General features: G+C 39.2%; 1 protein-coding gene across 1 annotated transcript in view; it reads left to right on the top strand.

Annotated features, from left to right (window-relative positions):
* The first annotated feature begins 6,780 nt into the window (after positions 1 to 6,780).
* The window catches only part of syt2b (synaptotagmin IIb), a 105,827-nt gene continuing 94,329 nt past the window's right edge, over positions 6,781 to 18,278 (top strand). The window contains exon 1 of the mRNA XM_079841028.1: positions 6,781 to 7,084. The gene's annotated coding sequence lies outside the window, so the exon portion shown is untranslated. The remainder of the gene's footprint in view (positions 7,085 to 18,278) is intronic.

Here is an 18,278-nt window from a genome sequence, read left to right as displayed (position 1 = left end):
GGGGCACCAAGTAAAATCTTGCCTAGGGCAGCAAATTGGTCAGGGCCGGCCCTGCTGGTCATCACTTGTTCTCTATAGGGTTCAGGTCAGGGACTGGGACGGCCTCCATTTTGTGCTGTGACACATTTGTGTGATGATGTTTGTTTTGTATCTTTGTCCTGATGGAAGATCCAACCACGGCCCATTATAAGATTACTAGCAGAGCTCGTCAGGTTTTGATGTTTTAACTCCTGGTATTTGCTGGAATCCATGATATGTGTCTGAAGAAGAAGTCCAGGACCTCCAACAAAAAAATCGTCCACAACATTAAAGATCCAGCGGTGTATATAACCGTGGACGGGGGACTTTTTATCTCATCTGGTGGGTTTGCTACCAAAAAGCTCTTGTTTTAGTGTCATCTGAGCACAGAATCAAGCACATCTCGTCCCTTATTGAGTTGCCCCCCCCCCCCCCCCCCCCACTATGGTAGTCAATGGCTGCCGAGATCTGCAAACATTCTTCCAAACATCTTCCTTTGTGTTCAGCAGAAGAAATAAATTCATCCAGGTTTGGAACAACTTGAGGCTGAGTAAATGACAGAATTTTCATTTTTGGGTGAACTATCCCTTCAGGTGCACAAAACTGTGATATCTTGCATCTTCCATCTATATGTGTATGTTTAAATCAAGAACTGGGGCCACTGTAAATATTCTTAATGCATCTGAGGATTTCTTGCTCTGTCATGCAGCCTGAGTTTCCTCCAGTCTAATATATAGTGCCGGCCAAAAGCTGCATCCCACTTTGCCAAAGGACGGCTGTGCAGGCACTGAAACAGGAAGACTTGGACATCTGCCACGGCCCGGAAGACTCGCCTGCCGCCTCAATAATAAATCTAATCATACAGCCCGTCCGCTACACCCGTTTGACATTCATAAAACCCATGGACACTCTATGTAGGTTATTATTGCTGAAATGCCATGGGTTTACTAACAAAAACACAAATATGTTAGGTAATAAATACACTCTAAAAAATGCTGGGTTAAAAACAACCCAAGGTGGGTTGAAAATGGACAAACCCAGCAATTGGGTTGTTTTAGCCCAGTGATTGGGTTGTTTTAGCCCAGAGATTGGGTTGTTTTAGCCCAAAGATTGGGTTGTTTTAGCCCACACTCTAAAAAATGCTGGGTTAAAAATAACCCAAGTTGGGTTGAAAATGGACAAACCCAGCAATTGGGTTGTTTTAGCCCAGTGGTTGGGTTGTTTTAGCCCAGTGATTGGGTTGTTTTAGCCCAGAGCTTGGGTGTTTTTTGCCCAGTGATTGGGTTGTTTTAGCCCAGTGATTGGGTTGTTTTAGCCCAGTGGTTGGGTTGTTTTAACCCAGCGAGTGGGTTGGTTTAGCCCAGTGATTAGGTTGTTTTAGCTCAGTGATTGGGTTGTTTTAGCCCAGTGATTGGGTTGTTTTAGCCCAGTGGTTGGGTTGTTTTAACCCAGCGAGTGGGTTGGTTTAGCCCAGCGAGTGGGTTGTTTTAGCCCAGTGATTAGGTTGTTTTAGCCCAGTGGTTGGGTTGTTTTAAACCAGCGATTAGGTTGTTTTAACCCAGCGATTGGGTTGTTTCAGCCCAGTGATTGGGTTATTTTAGCCCAGCGATTAGGTTGTTTTAGCCCAGTGGTTGTTAAATGTTTGCCCAACGTGCTGGGTAGTTTTATTTAACCCAACTATTATTTAAAAATTACTATATGGCTGGCTTAAAGTGAACCCAAAGTAGGTTGGAAATTAAAAATCAGACACACAATTACTAGAGGCAATCGCTCGGTTAAAACAACCCAAATTGGGTTGAAAATGGAAACACCCAGCAATTGGGTTGTTTTAGCCCAGTGATTGGGTTGTTTTAGCCCAGCGGTTGGGTTGTTTTTACCCAGTGATTGGGTTGTTTTAGACCAGTGGTTGGATTGTTTTAGCCCAGTGATTGGGTTGTTTTAGCCCAGTGGTTGGGTTGTTTTAACCCAGTGGTTGGGGGGTTTTACCCCAGCGATTGGGTTGTTTTAACCCAGCGGTTGGGTTGTTTTAGTCCAGCAATTGGGTTGTTTTAGCCCAGTGGTTGGGTTGTTTTAACCCAGCAGTTGGGTTGTTTTAGTCCAGTGATTGGGTTGTTTTAGTCCAGCGATTGGGTTGTTTAAGCCCAGTGGTTGGGTTGTTTTAACCCAGTGGTTGGGGTGGTTTAGCCCAGCGATTGGGTTGTTTTAACCCAGCAGTTGGGTTGTTTTAGTCCAGCAATTGGGTTGTTTTAGCCCAGTGGTTGGGTTGTTTTAACCCAGTGGTTGGGGGGTTTTAGCCCAGCGATTGGGTTGTTTAGCCCAGCATGTTTTAGTATATGATGCAGTAAACTCGAACTCGAGAGCATTGGTTTGGTTTCTTTTGGATTTATTGAGCTGATTCCAGACATAAACATTCAAAGCACATGAAATGAAATCTCTGAAATGGCAGAAAGTTATATGTTCTGTGTAACTTTACATTTTTTGGGGAAACAGACTGGAATGTGCAATGATGTGGAACGAATCCCAGGCCCCGCTGCCCAGAGGCCTGACTTTATTTCATTGATTTTAGATGTTGATGGATTGGACTCCATCAAACCCATTTAATTAGTATTGAGGCACTGGGCTGCAAATCGAGATGACTAAAGGGGGTGGGGAGCTGACATCATCTGGCTGATCTGTGTAAATATCATATCCAGCACGGCTGTGAAACTAGCCTACATGAGTTAGCATCCTGAGGAAACACAGCACGGGTCATTAGACAGTGACCGTGTCTGTCGGTCTGACAGGGAAAGATACGCTGAACCACTGCTATTATGATGAGATTCTGGAGTGTGTGGACGGATTGCTCTGTTGGAGAGCGAGTTCTACAGCGCCTCCCATCAGTCTTTAATAATTTACATAGACCACATTAAGTTACATGCTGCTGGATCACAGCATCTGAGTCAGAGCGGGCCAAAGACTTATTATATTTACAGCAGCCGGGGAGCTTTAAAAATACGTGATTCAGTTGAACGGTATCTCCCCGGAAGTAGCAAAATGGAGGCTGCCATCTTTACTCATGTTACTTAAATTATATACAACATACTGTACACAACAAATTAATCAGATGCCATTTAAAAAGCGGAAAATAGTGCAAAAAAAATATTTTGGGTTACAACAATAAAATAAATATTGTGAAAAATGTTTATAGGAGAAGCAATATATTTCTGAACCTTCGCCACACTAGAACATCTGCTGGGTAAAGTTGTGTAAATGTAATTAGCACATAATAATAATATAATAAGATAAGCGCAGGTTTCGCAAAATAATTGTAATTATCTTTAATAGTATTTTACTTTTTTTTTTTTTTTTGAAGGCTGCCAGCAATAATTAAAAAAAAGTTCTGCTTTTATTAATTTAAAAAATAAACCTTAGCTACTGGTTCTAACCAATTCAAAACGTTTCTGTAACGTAAGACGTAATGATGAAGCCTCGTTTGCTGAAATGACAGCAAAAGATTTATTATAAAGCTTCTTGCGAACACTTGAGGTTGTTATGAATCGCATTGACCCGAGAAGAGTCGATTCCCTAAAAAGGGACTGACTAGTCGAACATGCCGGTTTATAAATGTCTTTATTGTGTGGTGAAAGGCTGTCGCAACGTCAGGGTTTACCGCTGTAGCTACCACACAAATGTAAGCGCGAATTTCAGTCTTTTAAATGTCAACGGTTATTTTCGCGGCTGTTCTGACTAGAGTCTGCTGTGGTTTATCTTTTCATCCATGTCAAAATGACGGTAAATGACGCAAAAACCTATCATTTGTACTTTTATAATAAGATATTTCGGTTCTGTTTAAATAGCTACAATGTATTGTGTTACTTGTTAACCTGCGATCTTGGTGAAATTTGGCGATCCAACGAAATGTTATTTGTATAGCTTTTTCACTTCATGTCTAAAACATGTTTGTCTTTATGTTATGGACGGCAAGTCAAGTAATACAGACATTATTTATGGCTTACTGTTCAGCGCGTGAGCCAGACTTTGTACTTCATGATTCATCAGAATGACGATAAAACTATTTTTGAAGTAACGTTCTCCTTTTGAATAAAAAGAACCGGCAAGTCGTTCATTTTGGGATAGACCCTTGACTGTGATGACGCGTTTTAACGGTAAGCTTACGGCAACTTTTTTTTGTATTGTCATTTTTTTTTTTAAATGTATACATTTATAACACTTAGTATTTTATTACTTTTGCATCAAGTTACAAAAAACAAGTTACCGCTGCCGTGAGGGTGTTTCTAATGCACCGTGGGAGTGATGGTTTCTCTCTTGACTGCCGTTAATCTCACTCTATTTTTTCCCTCTTTTTGAAGCTTGTGAAATCACTATTGTGGCGTTTTTCTTTTGCTATTTGAGTCAATGGGGAGACAAAAATGTTTTTAATGTATTCTCTCATTCACAGCTAATATTTCAGGGTTTACCGCTGTACCAGACATACAAGCGCGCGAATGTCAGTCTTTTAAATGTCAACGGTTATTTAGAGGCAGTTCTGACTAAAATCTGCTGCTTTCGTTTCATCTCCATGTCAAAATGAAGGTAAATGGCGCAAAAAACATAATTTTGTACTTTAATAATACAATATTTCGGTTCTGTTTGCATGTAGCTACAACCCATGTAATATGTGTTACTTATCCGTTAACCTGCGATCTTGGTGAAATTTAGCGATGAATGCTTACTTTAAATCAGTGTTTTCTACGAAATGTAGGGGAGAGCAGGGACGAAAGTACCATTTTTCAGAAAATCGTAATTTTAAAAGATAATGTTTTAGACCGAGATGTTTTTTCTGTGGCCAATAACTCACAAGTGTGGTCTATCAATAGCAGGTGGTATTTTGTACAAATGTAGAATGACTACTGCATAATTTCACTTTGAACATAAGCTGCACATTTTTACTTTTGACCCCATCAGGTGGGACGAAAGTAACACAACAATACAAGCTAGATTTTTTGGTGCTACTCTTGTTTTTATTAAACATACCTGACTATGACCTTGTTAATATGTAACTGCAAACATATTTTGTCCTTTATCTTTGCAAAAAAAAACATTAAATTACATTTTCATTTTATATGTTAAAGTTCATCAAATGTTTCAAATGTAATATGACAGTACAAACTTGAATTGTTTAGAATATTTTTTATTTGCAATGTCAATCTATTTGATACGTTTTTTCTTCAACAGTATGAACAATATAAAAATTAAATTAAATTAAATGTGCATAATATGCATTATATATATAATAGCAGGACAAAAGTAACAAGTGTTACTTTCGTCCCGACAGGAAGTCCTGACATTTAAACACGATTTACTTTTATACTGAAAAACTCTGAAAAGACAAACCTTCAGGGTGTGTAACAGCACTAAATAACCAGATTGATCATTACTGTGACACATAAAACAAGAAACACAACTTGTAATTAGAAAAAAAGTACCGCTTCATTAATTTACTTGCCGTACTTGAAAACTGCATTTCGGACCTAACCGCGGGAAACGATGGCGGAATCACGTGATATTCGGCAGATCCGTCATGGGTTGTGTGTTGAACCTGCTGTCATAGCTTGAAATGCAAATGTATTCAGGGCTCGGAGAAAATCGCGTTGTTACTTTCGTCCCGTGTTACTTTCGCCCCGGTTCTCCCCTACTTCATGTTTGTCTTTGTGTTGTGGACGGCAAGTCGAGTAATATGGACATTATTTATGGCTTGCTGTCCAGCGCGTGAGCCAGACTTTGGACTTCAGATTCAGAATGACAATAAAAATATTTTTAAAGTAACTTTCTCTTTTTTAATAAAAATAACCGGTGAGTCCTTCATTTTGGGACCAATCAATTTCGTAAATCCTGCAACGTTTTTTGTATGTTCATTTTTTAAATATATACGTACATTTATAACACTAATACTTTGTATTTTATTACTTTTGCATCAAATTACAAAAAACAAGTTGCCGCTGTCCTGAGGGTGTTTCTAATACAGTGTCTATGGGAGTGATGGTAAAAATTGACATATTTCTCTCTTTTGACTGCCGTTATTAATCTCACTCAATTTTTTCCTTCTTTTTGAAAGTTGTGAAATCACTATTGTGCCGTTTTTCTTTTGCTATTTGAGCAAATGGGCACGTACAAATATTTAATGTTCTCTCATGTATTTACAACTATAATAATTAACCCAACTATGACTTCCGCTCGGAGATACCCGGAAATGTGAAAGGGATTCAGGCTAAATTACACCGGTCGCATTTTTCGATTCACTCATTAAACATAAAAAGAGCCGGCTCGTTTGTTTTTTAATGGTCCACACTGCTCACCCTATATGTTGTTGTCCTTAAGGACAGCTCAACTTGCCATTATTTCACTGTACAATCTTAATTATTCATATTCAATACAGGAAACTCATGTCCACAGCTTGGGTGATAATGTCATTTTTTGCCGTTATGCTGAAGATTCATCATCAGCAGAGACAGACCTGAAGTCCAGGGTCTTTCGCGCTTCTCTCCTCCGCTCATTGATTGGTTCCTGCGCCTCTTCCTCGCTCCGCCCCTCCTCCATCTCCCGCTCCATCCTGCCGGATTCTCACAGCTCAGCATTCTGCTCGCACGTAGTGTAGGTTTTTAACAGCAGGAGGGATGGGATGGGCTTCGGAGTGGGCTATGGAGAAAAAACCAGTTGGAAAGGGGAGGAGTTTTTACTGAGCCGTGACTGAACCAATGACAGCTCGGTGCCGGGAAATACAGCAGAAACACTAGGGTGTGTGTGTGTGTGTGTGTACACGAGAGCACCTCTGCATCTGTCCCGATCCCGGCTATTGTGTGTGTGTGTGTGCGTGAACGTGGGGGGAGTGCAGAGGAAGACTTCAGGGGTGTGTGTGTGTGTGTGTCAGTGTGTCTGTTATTTCCAACAAAAGCAGACGAGGAGAAAGCAAAAGTCCTGATTGTTGACACTTTTCTTTTTTTTCTAAGCTCTCCAAGTGCCCTGCGCGCTCATCCCCCTCTGCATCACACCCTCCTCTTGGTGCAGTGAGGATACACACGCTACTGAGGTAAGTACAGTATCCCCCTTATCATAACGCATGCCTCGTGTACAATGCAGAAACGCTTTCTTAGCAGGATGGGATTATAGTCACTATAGCAAAGACAAATCAGGCGTAGATCTCTGTCAGCGAGAGGAACTTTCTCAGCACACGAGCGCGAGTGCGTAGTGTCCTAGTGCTGCAGTATCACATTACATAATAGTGGCCGATGTGCGTAGAATACAACTTGAGAGACATAGTGTAATATGCATCTCTTGATGATGGGACACATGATGATCAAACCCTGCTGTTTAAGTGCACTTTTAAATGTTAAGTCAAGTTGTGTTCTCCTAACGGGTTTGTCTTAAAATGCAAAATTTCTCCAGGAGGTGTTTTGCTGACTGTTTAGGGTGGACGTCCGGCGGAGAGATGCTGATTGTGCCGTCTTTTTTGCTGATCAAGCAAAACGGGCACAGATTTACTCGTCCCGTCTGCTGGGATGTGATAAACTTGATTACCCTGAAGTGCACAGTTATATCATGAAACGAGGTCAGATGCAAAAGTCAACCGTTTTGTTCATTTTTGCGTGTACCTTCGCATTCCCAAGGGCTCAGGGAGAACAGGAAAAGGCAATTTCGTGCACACCAGTGTTTTTCAAGATGTTCGTCTTTGTCCGATTTTTTCCTGGCGATGCACCGAGTGAACGTGCTAAGTCACTCCCTGACAGTAGATGGCGCTTGTTTTTCTCGCCGTCAAATTCTATTTGATCTGCAATTCTGCGATTTGTGTAGTCGCTGTGGCGTTTGTCATAAATGTCATAAAGAGACCAGCAGCTCTTCATTCATCTTGCCTCATTTCTTCTCCGTCTACTTGAGCGCCGCCAAGTCGTGTTTTATTGTAACTCCAATCTCATTGGTTAGACGTTTTTAACGCGGCGCATCGAACCCACAAAAACAAACCCGAGGCGTTTAAAAAAAAAAAAGCACAGCGGGGCGGTTATCGCCAGCGGTTTTTAAAGACGTACAGCGCTTCTTTGTGTTCATACCCTAGCGATTTTCCCTGGCGATGCGCGGAGTGAACGTGCAAATTCACTCCCTGACAGTAGATGGCGCTTATCTGCAATTCTCTATAACATATGAGATTTTTGTAGTCGTTTGTCGTAAATGCAAGCAGCTCTTCATTCATCTTACCTCATTTCTCCAGCGTCTTCTTCTTCTTAGGTATCAATGTGTGCTTGGCAAGACCGTTTTGCTCTTGAGCGCCACCAAGTGGTGTTTTACTGTAACTTCAGCAGCTCCAGGCACGTGAACTAAAGCGGCGATCTCATTGGTCAGTTTTTAACGTTGCGCTTCAAACCAAAAAAACTGAGGCTTTTTTTTAAAATGGCGCTTTTACGGCTGCCGTTTTGCGCGTCGGTGTGCACACTCACATTGGCGCCCTTTGTTTAGTCGCAATGCGCTAAACGTCTGCGATAAACGCGTGCGATAATCGTCCCGGTGTGAACAAGCCTTGTGCACAATGGACTATTATCGCGTTTGCTTATCACCAGCGTTTTTGAGACGTTTTAGACGCGTCTTTGTGTTCATACCAAAGCGGTTTTCCCTGCCGATGCGCGGAGTGAACGTGCAAATTCACTCCCTGACAGTAGATGGCGCTTATCTGCAATTCTCCATAACATGTGAGATTTTTGTAGTCGTTTGTCATAAATGCCAGCAGCTCTTCATTCATCTTGCCTCGTTGCATCTTCTTCTTCGTCGTCTTCTTCTTCTTAGCTATCAGTGTGTGCTCGGCAAGACAGTTTTGTGCTTGAGCGCCACCAAGTGGTGTTTTACTGTAACTTCAGTAGCTCCAGCCACGTGAACTAAAATTTTTTTTAAGTTACATTTTTACGCCTGGTGTTTTGCACGTCGGTGTGCACACATACATTGGCGCCCTTTGTTAAGTCATGGTCGTTAAACGCACGTGATAATTGTCCCGGTGTCAACAAGACTTTAAAACTCGTGCACACGGGACGATTATGGCGGGTGCTTATCGCCAGCGTTTTTGAGAAATTTTTCGATGGGTCTTTGTGTTCATACCCAAGTGAACGCTGGCGATAAAAGCGCACGATAATCGTCCCTGTGTGCACAAGGTTTAAAGGCTTGTTCACACCAGGACAATTATCGTGCACATTTATTGCCGACGTTTAACGCCCGTGACTAAAGGGCAATGTGTGTGTGCACCGACGCGCAAAACGGCAGCCGTAAAAGCGCAATAAATAAAAAAACACGCCTTGGGTTAGTTTTTTAGTTTGACACGCCGCGTTAAAAACTGTCTGACCAATGAGATTGGTGCTTTTGTTCACGTGCTTGGAGCTGCTGAAGTTACAGTAAAACACCACTTGGTGGCGCTCAAGAGCAAAATGGTCTTGCCGAACACACATTGATACCTAAGAGGAAGAAGATGCAGCGAGGCAAGATGAATGAATAGCTGCTGGTCTCTTTGGTGTCTGAACACAAAGAACTTTATGACAAACGCCACGGCGACTACACAAATCTCATGTTATGGAGAGGAATTGCAGATCAAATAGGATTCGATGGTGAGAAAAATAAGCGCCATCTACTGTCAGGCAGTGAATTTGCACGTTCACTCCGCGCATCGGCAGTGAAAATCGCTTGGGTATGAACACAAAGACGCGTCTAAAAACGTCTCAAAAACGCTGGCGATAAGCACACGCGATAATCGTCCCGTGTGCACGAGTCTTAAAGGCTTGTTCACACCGGGACGATTATCGCACCCGTTTATCGCCAGCGTTTAATGCATCGCGACTAAACAAAGGGCGCCAATGTAAGTGTGCACACCGACGCACAAAACGGCAGCCGTAAATGCACCCTTTTTAAAAAAAAAGCCTTGGTTTGTTTTTTTGGTTTGATGCGCAATGTTAAAAACTGACCAATGAGATCGCCGCTTTAGTTCACGTGCCTGGAGCTGCTGAAGTTACAGTAAAACACCACTTGGTGGCGCTCGAGCACAAAACAGTCTTGCTGAGCACACATTGATACCTAAGAAGAAGAAGACGATGAAGAAATGAGGCAAGATGAATGAAGAGCTGCTGGCATTTATGACAAACGACTACAAAAATCTCACATGTTATGGAGAATTGCAGATAAGCGCCATCTACTGTCAGGGAGTGAATTTGCACGTTCACTCCGCGCATCGGCAGTGAAAATCGCTTGGGTATGAACACAAAGAAGCGTTGTACGTCTTTGAAAACCGCTGGCGATAACCGCCCCGCTGTGCACTCAAGAGGGAATCATTGATTGCGGTGACCAGGGGACTAGCGCTTGAAGAAAGAGAAATGTAGGGAGTGCTTCGGGTCAGTCCTTGAGAGCTCCGCGTAATAAAGGCACTCGTTTAGATTCAGAGTAGACCTCACTCAACTCAAAGCAGAGGTGAGACAGAGGAGGCATCGCCGCATTGGACACACACACACACACACACACACACACACACACACTCTTGTGTGAGGGTTATTTAGTGGAGTGAAACCGTTTCCCCTTCCTGTAATAAATCATGCACTGCTGTACAGGAGCCGCTAATGCTTCAAGAAGAACATTGTCTCTGTTTTTTTTAATGTTTTACAGTAATGGATGGGACTTTGGTTATAATGACGCAGTATCAGAACTCATAACTCATTATTATTATTTTTTTAAAACGTGGTTGCATTTGGTCTTCTGCAGTAACACAACCGAACCCGCGATTCTTCTGTCGACATCTCTCGCTCTCCGGAGTGCTGTACGTTTTTAAAAGAGGATATCTGCTTGATGGCTCATGAAATTGAATGGTCTTTGCCTGCTGTAATCGTGTCTTGCTGAAATTGGGATGCGCTCACATAAAGCGCTGTGGTTCTTCCGTCAGGACGCATTAAATGCTTTCTTCTCTTTCTTCATCATCACTTTGATGAAAGCCACAGTATGGGTGTAGTTATTGGAGCGGGGGTCAGCAGGTCACACACTCAATATATGAACATATGCATGTAAGGATTTATTGATCGTCAGATGATTTATTTAAGATTTTTGGTTAGAGATTGCAATTTTCTTGGCCGGTTTTCTTTCAAGGAACTATAATCGACAGCATATACAAACAAAAAACTACTTTTCTGAAATGCTACATTTTATTTTCCATAAAAAACAGTAATACATTTCAAACAATAGCACAAATAAATGCAATAGAATAAAGAGAGAATATTATAAATAAACACAAATTATTATTAATTCGTGTTTTTACTGAAATTCTGTGTTGTGTATTTTAGTTTTTCTGCTAATCAAATGAAGGCATAACATTTTTTAATCAAATCAAATTTAAATAGTGCTGGGGAAAAATGAATTGTGATTAATCGCATCCAAAATAAAAGTTTGTGTTATATATATGTGTGTGTACTGTGTGTAATTATTATGCACACAGGGCTCGACATCAACCCATTTATGCCCACAATATTTTCATGCATATAGTCATGTTAATAGTGTCCTATGTGAACATGTTCTGCATTTATTTTCCCCAAGTTTAAGTTTTTCGTATTTGAATGTGTTGCAAATATGTCGTATGCACCACTTCAATGTCAAATTTGAAAATTTAGCATCTAACTCAAAATAACTGCTTTCAACAGATCAATCTTTATTCATAAACACGTTTATTTTGTATAAAAATCGAAGAACATTCGATGCAAACTCAAGAAAGCTGCATATATCTTATAATCTTTTGAATATGATAAAAACAAAAAACAAAAAAATACATTTGTCTTAAAGGGGTGGAACATTGTGCAGAACTAAGTGCAGCCATTAAGTTGCCCCAATAGAGCATTGTGTATCAAAACGTTAAATGAAAATAAATAAAATTACATCTATATAACAAAAATTAAAAAAAATATTCCCATAGTATTCAATGGCTGAGTGTAGGTGATTTCATATAGTAATTTAAATGTAAACTCATTTGTATGAATTTCCACATCATAATGGAATCGTAAGCTACTAGTCATAAACTGGATGAAAGGTCCTCAATATTTGGGCCCTTACAATCATAAAATATGATATTTTTCCCTATCGAATTAAGGTCTACTGTACTGTAGAGTTGTCAGTTAAAGGGTTAAGTTATGTTTTAGGTGGGATAATGAAAGCAAAAAGCACTAAACAAGACCAAAAATCTTGATTTATTAACCTGTTAACACAATAAACCCCATTTCCACATTATATATGTGCTTACTAGTCAACTATAGTTGCCGCTTGGACTTTGACTAAGGGTGCTTTCACATCTCTAGTTCGGTTCATTTGGTCCGAACCAAAGGCAAACAATTATACATTAATTGTGATTAAAAACTGTGATTATTCCTTTAAAAATAAAGTATTATTGTAATGTTATTATTAGTTGTAGAATTACATTGACAAATTATACTGTACAATAATAGTATATTTCTGTCACAAGTTAAACCGAACTTTTATTTTGACGTGTTGCTGTGAAGATCTTGAGTTTCTGTGTGTTTATGATATGATATTTTCTCAAATTAAACAGTGAAATGCTCATGAAGTGACTCTCAGAGCGGCTCTGGAGATTGGATGTTGTCAATACCGCGACCATCACGTGTGCTTCGGTGTGTGTGTGAGAAATGAAACCATTCACACACACACACACACACACACACACACACACAACATGAGGATTCATATTCAGATCGTCTTCTTGCGGTTTAATATTCACAGACACTCGTCCATATCGCGATGTGATTTACGTGACTGACCTGCTTTTGATTTATTCATTCAAAATTTGACAAATTCCTCGTTAAACAGTAATTTCTGTTTTATGTCCATGTTTTCCACGTATATAGAGCTCAAAACCTGCGGGAATTAGTGAAATTATGCGTAATACAAGCACTATTTAAAGGTGCAGTGTGTACGTTTTAGCGGCATCTAGTGGTGAGGTTGTGAATTGCACCCCATGCCTCACTTTCGGAGCACATAGAGAAGCTACGGTGGCCCACACAGGACAAAAATGTGTTCATTTGAGACAGAAGAGAGTAGCTAGTGCTCTCAAGAGAAGTTTGTCCCTTTAAGGCTACCGTAGAAACATGGCTGCACAAAATGGCGGCCCGCGGTGTGTGTAGATAGAAACGGCTCATTCTAAGATAATAAAAACACAACGATCTTTATACTCCACTGAAAACATAGATATGTGTATTATATTGCATTTCTGTTTATTGATCCTCGTGAATATATTACACACTGCACCTTTAACTGGAGCGAATGAGACGAGTGAGAGAAGAGAGATAGAGAGAGCAGCTGATGTTATTGCCTGTACCGCTTTTGTTTTGTTAATTTTGCATAAAATAGGCATTTGCGTTTTTATTTAATTTGTTTTATGTCTTTAACTATTTATCAATGCCCACTCTGCTCTCTTTGTGAGTTATGAGTGAATATTTGGTCAAATAAGTGATGATTATTTGATTATTTACTCCCTGTATCGTGGATATGGTTGCAAAGTGGGCGGAAACTTTCCACGGGAAATTAATATGGGGAATATTGGAAATATTACAACTTGGAAACTTAACTGGAATTTATGGGAATGAATGGGAAATTTGGGGAAATGTATATAAACTGTATCATGTGGCCCTGGAGCTCAACAGCAGTCGTGATCTCACGGGTTTATCTGTGCCAATAGCCAACATTACATCATATGGGTCAAAATTATACATTTTTCTTTTATGCCAAAAATCATCAGGATATTAAGATTATGTTCCATGAAGATATTTGGTAAATTTTCATATCATAAATGTATTATTAGTAGAAATATGCATGGATAAGGACTTCATCTGGACAACTTTAAAGGAGATTTTCTCAACATTTAGAGTTTTTTGCGCCCTCAGATTCCAGATTTTACAATATTGTGCTATTATGACTGGTTTTGTGGTCCAGGGTCTAATATAAACATTTTGTTCCATATTGATATATTTTCCTATTAATCACTTCTAATTTAGTAAATACGTAAAATCACTATATTTTCATTGCAGTAATTGTTATGCTTGTGTTATTTATTTGCGTGTCACATGATCCTTCAGAAATCATTCTAATGTGCTGATTTGATGCTCAGTTATTAATGTTGGGAACAGTTGTACTGCTTAATATTGTTTTGGAACCTGTGAAACTTGATTCACTGATGAATAAAAAGTTAAAAAGAACAACATTTATTCAAAATACAAATCTTTACTATCACTTTTTTAAAGATCATTTTTAACACATCCTTGCTGAATAAAATTATTAATTTATTTAAACTGAAAGTGCATTAAATCTGCTTGTTTTAATCAAGATTATGCCCCAAGATATTTTTTCCAACTACATTTAAGTTCCCTGTTCCCTGCAATTTTGAAAATTCCCAGTTTATTCTCATTCATTCCCATATATTCCTGTTAATTCCCAAATATTCCTGTACATTTTTCCATATATTCCTGTTAATTCCCTTATATTCCAGTTAATTCCCATACATTCCCGTTAATTCCCATACATTCCCGTTAATTCTCATACATTCCCGTTAATTCCCATACATTCCCGTTAATTCCCATATATTCCCGTTAATTCTCATATATTCCCGTTAATTCCCATACATTCCCGTTAATTCTCATACATTCCCGTTAATTCCCATACATTCCCGTTAATTCCCATACATTCCCGTTAATTCCCATACATTCCCGTTAATTCTCATATATTCCCGTTAATTCTCATATATTCCCGTTAATTCCCATACATTCCCGTTAATTCTCATACATTCCCGTTAATTCCCATACATTCCCGTTAATTCCCATATATTCCCGTTAATTCCCATATATTCCCGTTAATTCCCATACATTCCCGTTAATTCCCATACATTCCCGTTAATTCCCATATATTCCCGTTAATTCCCATACATTCCCGTTAATTCTCATATATTCCCAATAATTCCCATATATTCCCAATAATTCCCATACATTCCAGTTAATTCCCACACAGCAAATTCTGGTTTTTGGAATAAACTCCCTGTTAGTTAAAATCAACTCAATCTGAGTGTACATGCGTGACCATCAAATAAACTCCAGCGCAGAGTTAAAATAACTCTGCTCTTGGAGTTGAATTTTTAACACTTTTTCAGAGTTAAAATTTAACTCTTTCTGGAGTTAAAATACTAATCCTACGGAGAGTAACTGTAACTCTGAAATGTAGTTAATTATAATATAAACTCCTTACCAGTGTTAAAAATGAACACTTGAAACACATTTTATTTAACACTTCTTAGAGTTAACATTTATTTAACACAATATGTTTTATGTGGAAATGACTACACTGAACACCATACTCTTGATTTACTGCCTTTATTTGAGCAAATTCATACATTTGGTTCAGAAATTCATTGCATGGACACACTTTGAAAACAATTGCTGTCATACTGTAAAATCTAACAGCAAAACATATAGGCAGCTAACAGAGTGAATTACGTTACCTCGTCGGCATTAAAGTTAGTGTGGAAGCTGAACAGGTTTCTTGAGCTGAGTCGCCACTTCAATTTGACGGCGTTGCCGTTTGAAAGTGTTGCAAACTAACGTTACCCCATGTGTGCACGGGAGTGGCGCTGATAATAAACCCCATGTGAAACGTCAGATAGCCTGCCTACTTGAGTTTTGCTTGCACTTGGCTGAAGCCATTCTATCCGGTTTCTCTGCAAAGCAAATGGAAAGACGGTTAGCTGGTTTACATCGACAAAAAGTCCGCACAAATAGGCAATTAAAATTTTGAAACAAGTTATCGGCTACGCTCATACGTTGCCATGGTCGTTGACGTTAGTACACAGTATAACGTAACAGCTATGACAAAACGTGTTTGTCAGAAAATATAGAACATGTTGAAATAGTTTTTTTGTTGTTGTATATATACACTTTTACCTACCTCAGTCACGACGAAGCCGAAAGTCCATTATTTGTGCTGCAGAACCAGGGTCGTGTCGTGACGCACTTCTCAAAATGTAACTCCAGATGTAGTGTTAAAACACGCTCCTGAACACCAATGAATGAACGCCAAAATACAACACAGCCAGGGAGTATTCAATAACACACACGGTAGTCAAAATTAAAAAAATAACTCAACAAATTTAACTCATTCACACTTTTTTGTTTAACTCATGATTTTTCAACTCCTGAAATTTGCTGTGCATACATTCCCGTTAATTCCCATATATTCCCGTTAATTCTCATACATTCCCGTTAATTCTCATACATTCCCGTTAATTCTCATACATTCCCATTAATTCCCATACATTCCCGTTAATTCCCATACATTCCCGTTAATTCCCATATATTCCCGTTAATTCCCATACATTCCCGTTAATTCTCATATATTCCCAATAATTCCCATATATTCCAGTTAATTCCCATACATTCCCGTTAATTCCCATATATTCCCGTTAATTCCCATACATTCCCGTTAATTCCCATATATTCCCGTTAATTCTCATACATTCCCATTAATTCCCATACATTCCAGTTAATTCCCATACATTCCCGTTAATTCCCATACATTCCCGTTAATTCCCATACATTCCCGTTAATTCTCATATATTCCCAATAATTCCCATACATTCCAGTTAATTCCCATACATTCCCGTTAATTCCCATATATTCCCGTTAATTCCCATACATTCCCGTTAATTCCCATATATTCCCGTTAATTCCCATACATTCCCGTTAATTCCCATATATTCCCGTTAATTCTCATATATTCCCAATAATTCCCATACATTCCCGTTAATTCCCATATATTCCCGTTAATTCTCATATATTCCCAATAATTCCCATACATTCCCGTTAATTCTCATACATTCCCGTTAATTCTCATACATTCCCGTTAATTCTCATACATTCCCGTTAATTCCCATACATTCCCGTTAATTCTCATACATTCCCGTTAATTCCCATACATTCCCGTTAATTCTCATACATTCCCGTTAATTCCCATACATTCCCGTTAATTCTCATACATTCCCGTTAATACATTCCCGTTAATTATCATATATTCCCCCGTTAATTCTCATACATTCCCGTTAATACATTCCCGTTAATTATCATATATTCCCCCGTTAATTCTCATACATTCCCGTTAATTCTCATACATTCCCGTTAATTCCCATACATTCCCGTTAATTCTCATACATTCCCGTTAATTCCCATACATTCCCGTTAATTCTCATACATTCCCGTTAATTCCCATACATTCCCGTTAATTCTCATACATTCCCGTTAATTATCATATATTCCCCCGTTAATTCTCATACATTCCCGTTAATTCTCATACATTCCCGTTAATACATTCCCGTTAATTATCATATATTCCCCCGTTTATTCTCATACATTCCCGTTAATTCCCATACATTCCCGTTAATTCCCATACATTCCCGTTAATTCTCATAAATTCCCGTTAATTCTCATACATTCCCGTTAATTCCCATACATTCCCGTTAATTCTCATACATTCCCGTTAATTCCCATACATTCCCGTTAATTCCCATACATTCCCGTTAATTCCCATACATTCCCGTTAATTCCCATACATTCCCGTTAATTCCCATACATTCCCGTTAATTCTCATACATTCCCGTTAATTCCCATACATTCCCGTTAATTCTCATACATTCCCGTTAATTATCATATATTCCCCCGTTAATTCTCATACATTCCCGTTAATTCTCATACATTCCCGTTAATACATTCCCGTTAATTATCATATATTCCCCCGTTTATTCTCATACATTCCCGTTAATTCCCATACATTCCCGTTAATTCCCATACATTCCCGTTAATTCTCATACATTCCCGTTAATTCCCATACATTCCCGTTAATTCTCATACATTCCCGTTAATTCCCATACATTCCCGTTAATTCCCATACATTCCCGTTAATTCCCATACATTCCCGTTAATTCCCATACATTCCCGTTAATTCCCATACATTCCCGTTAATTCCCATACATTCCCGTTAATTCCCATACATTCCCGTTAATTCCCATACATTCCCGTTAATTCCCATGGAAAGTTTCCAGCCTTGATTTTGCAACCCTAATCGTGAAACACTAAACACACATCATACGTTTGTCACTGTTCATTTGCTCAGGTTCAGTATCAGTTAAACGATTGATCTGATGCTGTATTGACGGGTTTTCCCATGAGGAAGCTTTTCAG

The sequence above is a fragment of the Gobio gobio genome, assembly GCF_949357685.1.
Source record: "Gobio gobio genome assembly, chromosome: 17".
NCBI classification, from domain to species: domain Eukaryota; kingdom Metazoa; phylum Chordata; class Actinopteri; order Cypriniformes; family Gobionidae; genus Gobio; species Gobio gobio.
Note: the sequence above shows the minus strand (reverse complement) of the source record. Positions and strands in the feature narration are given on the sequence as shown.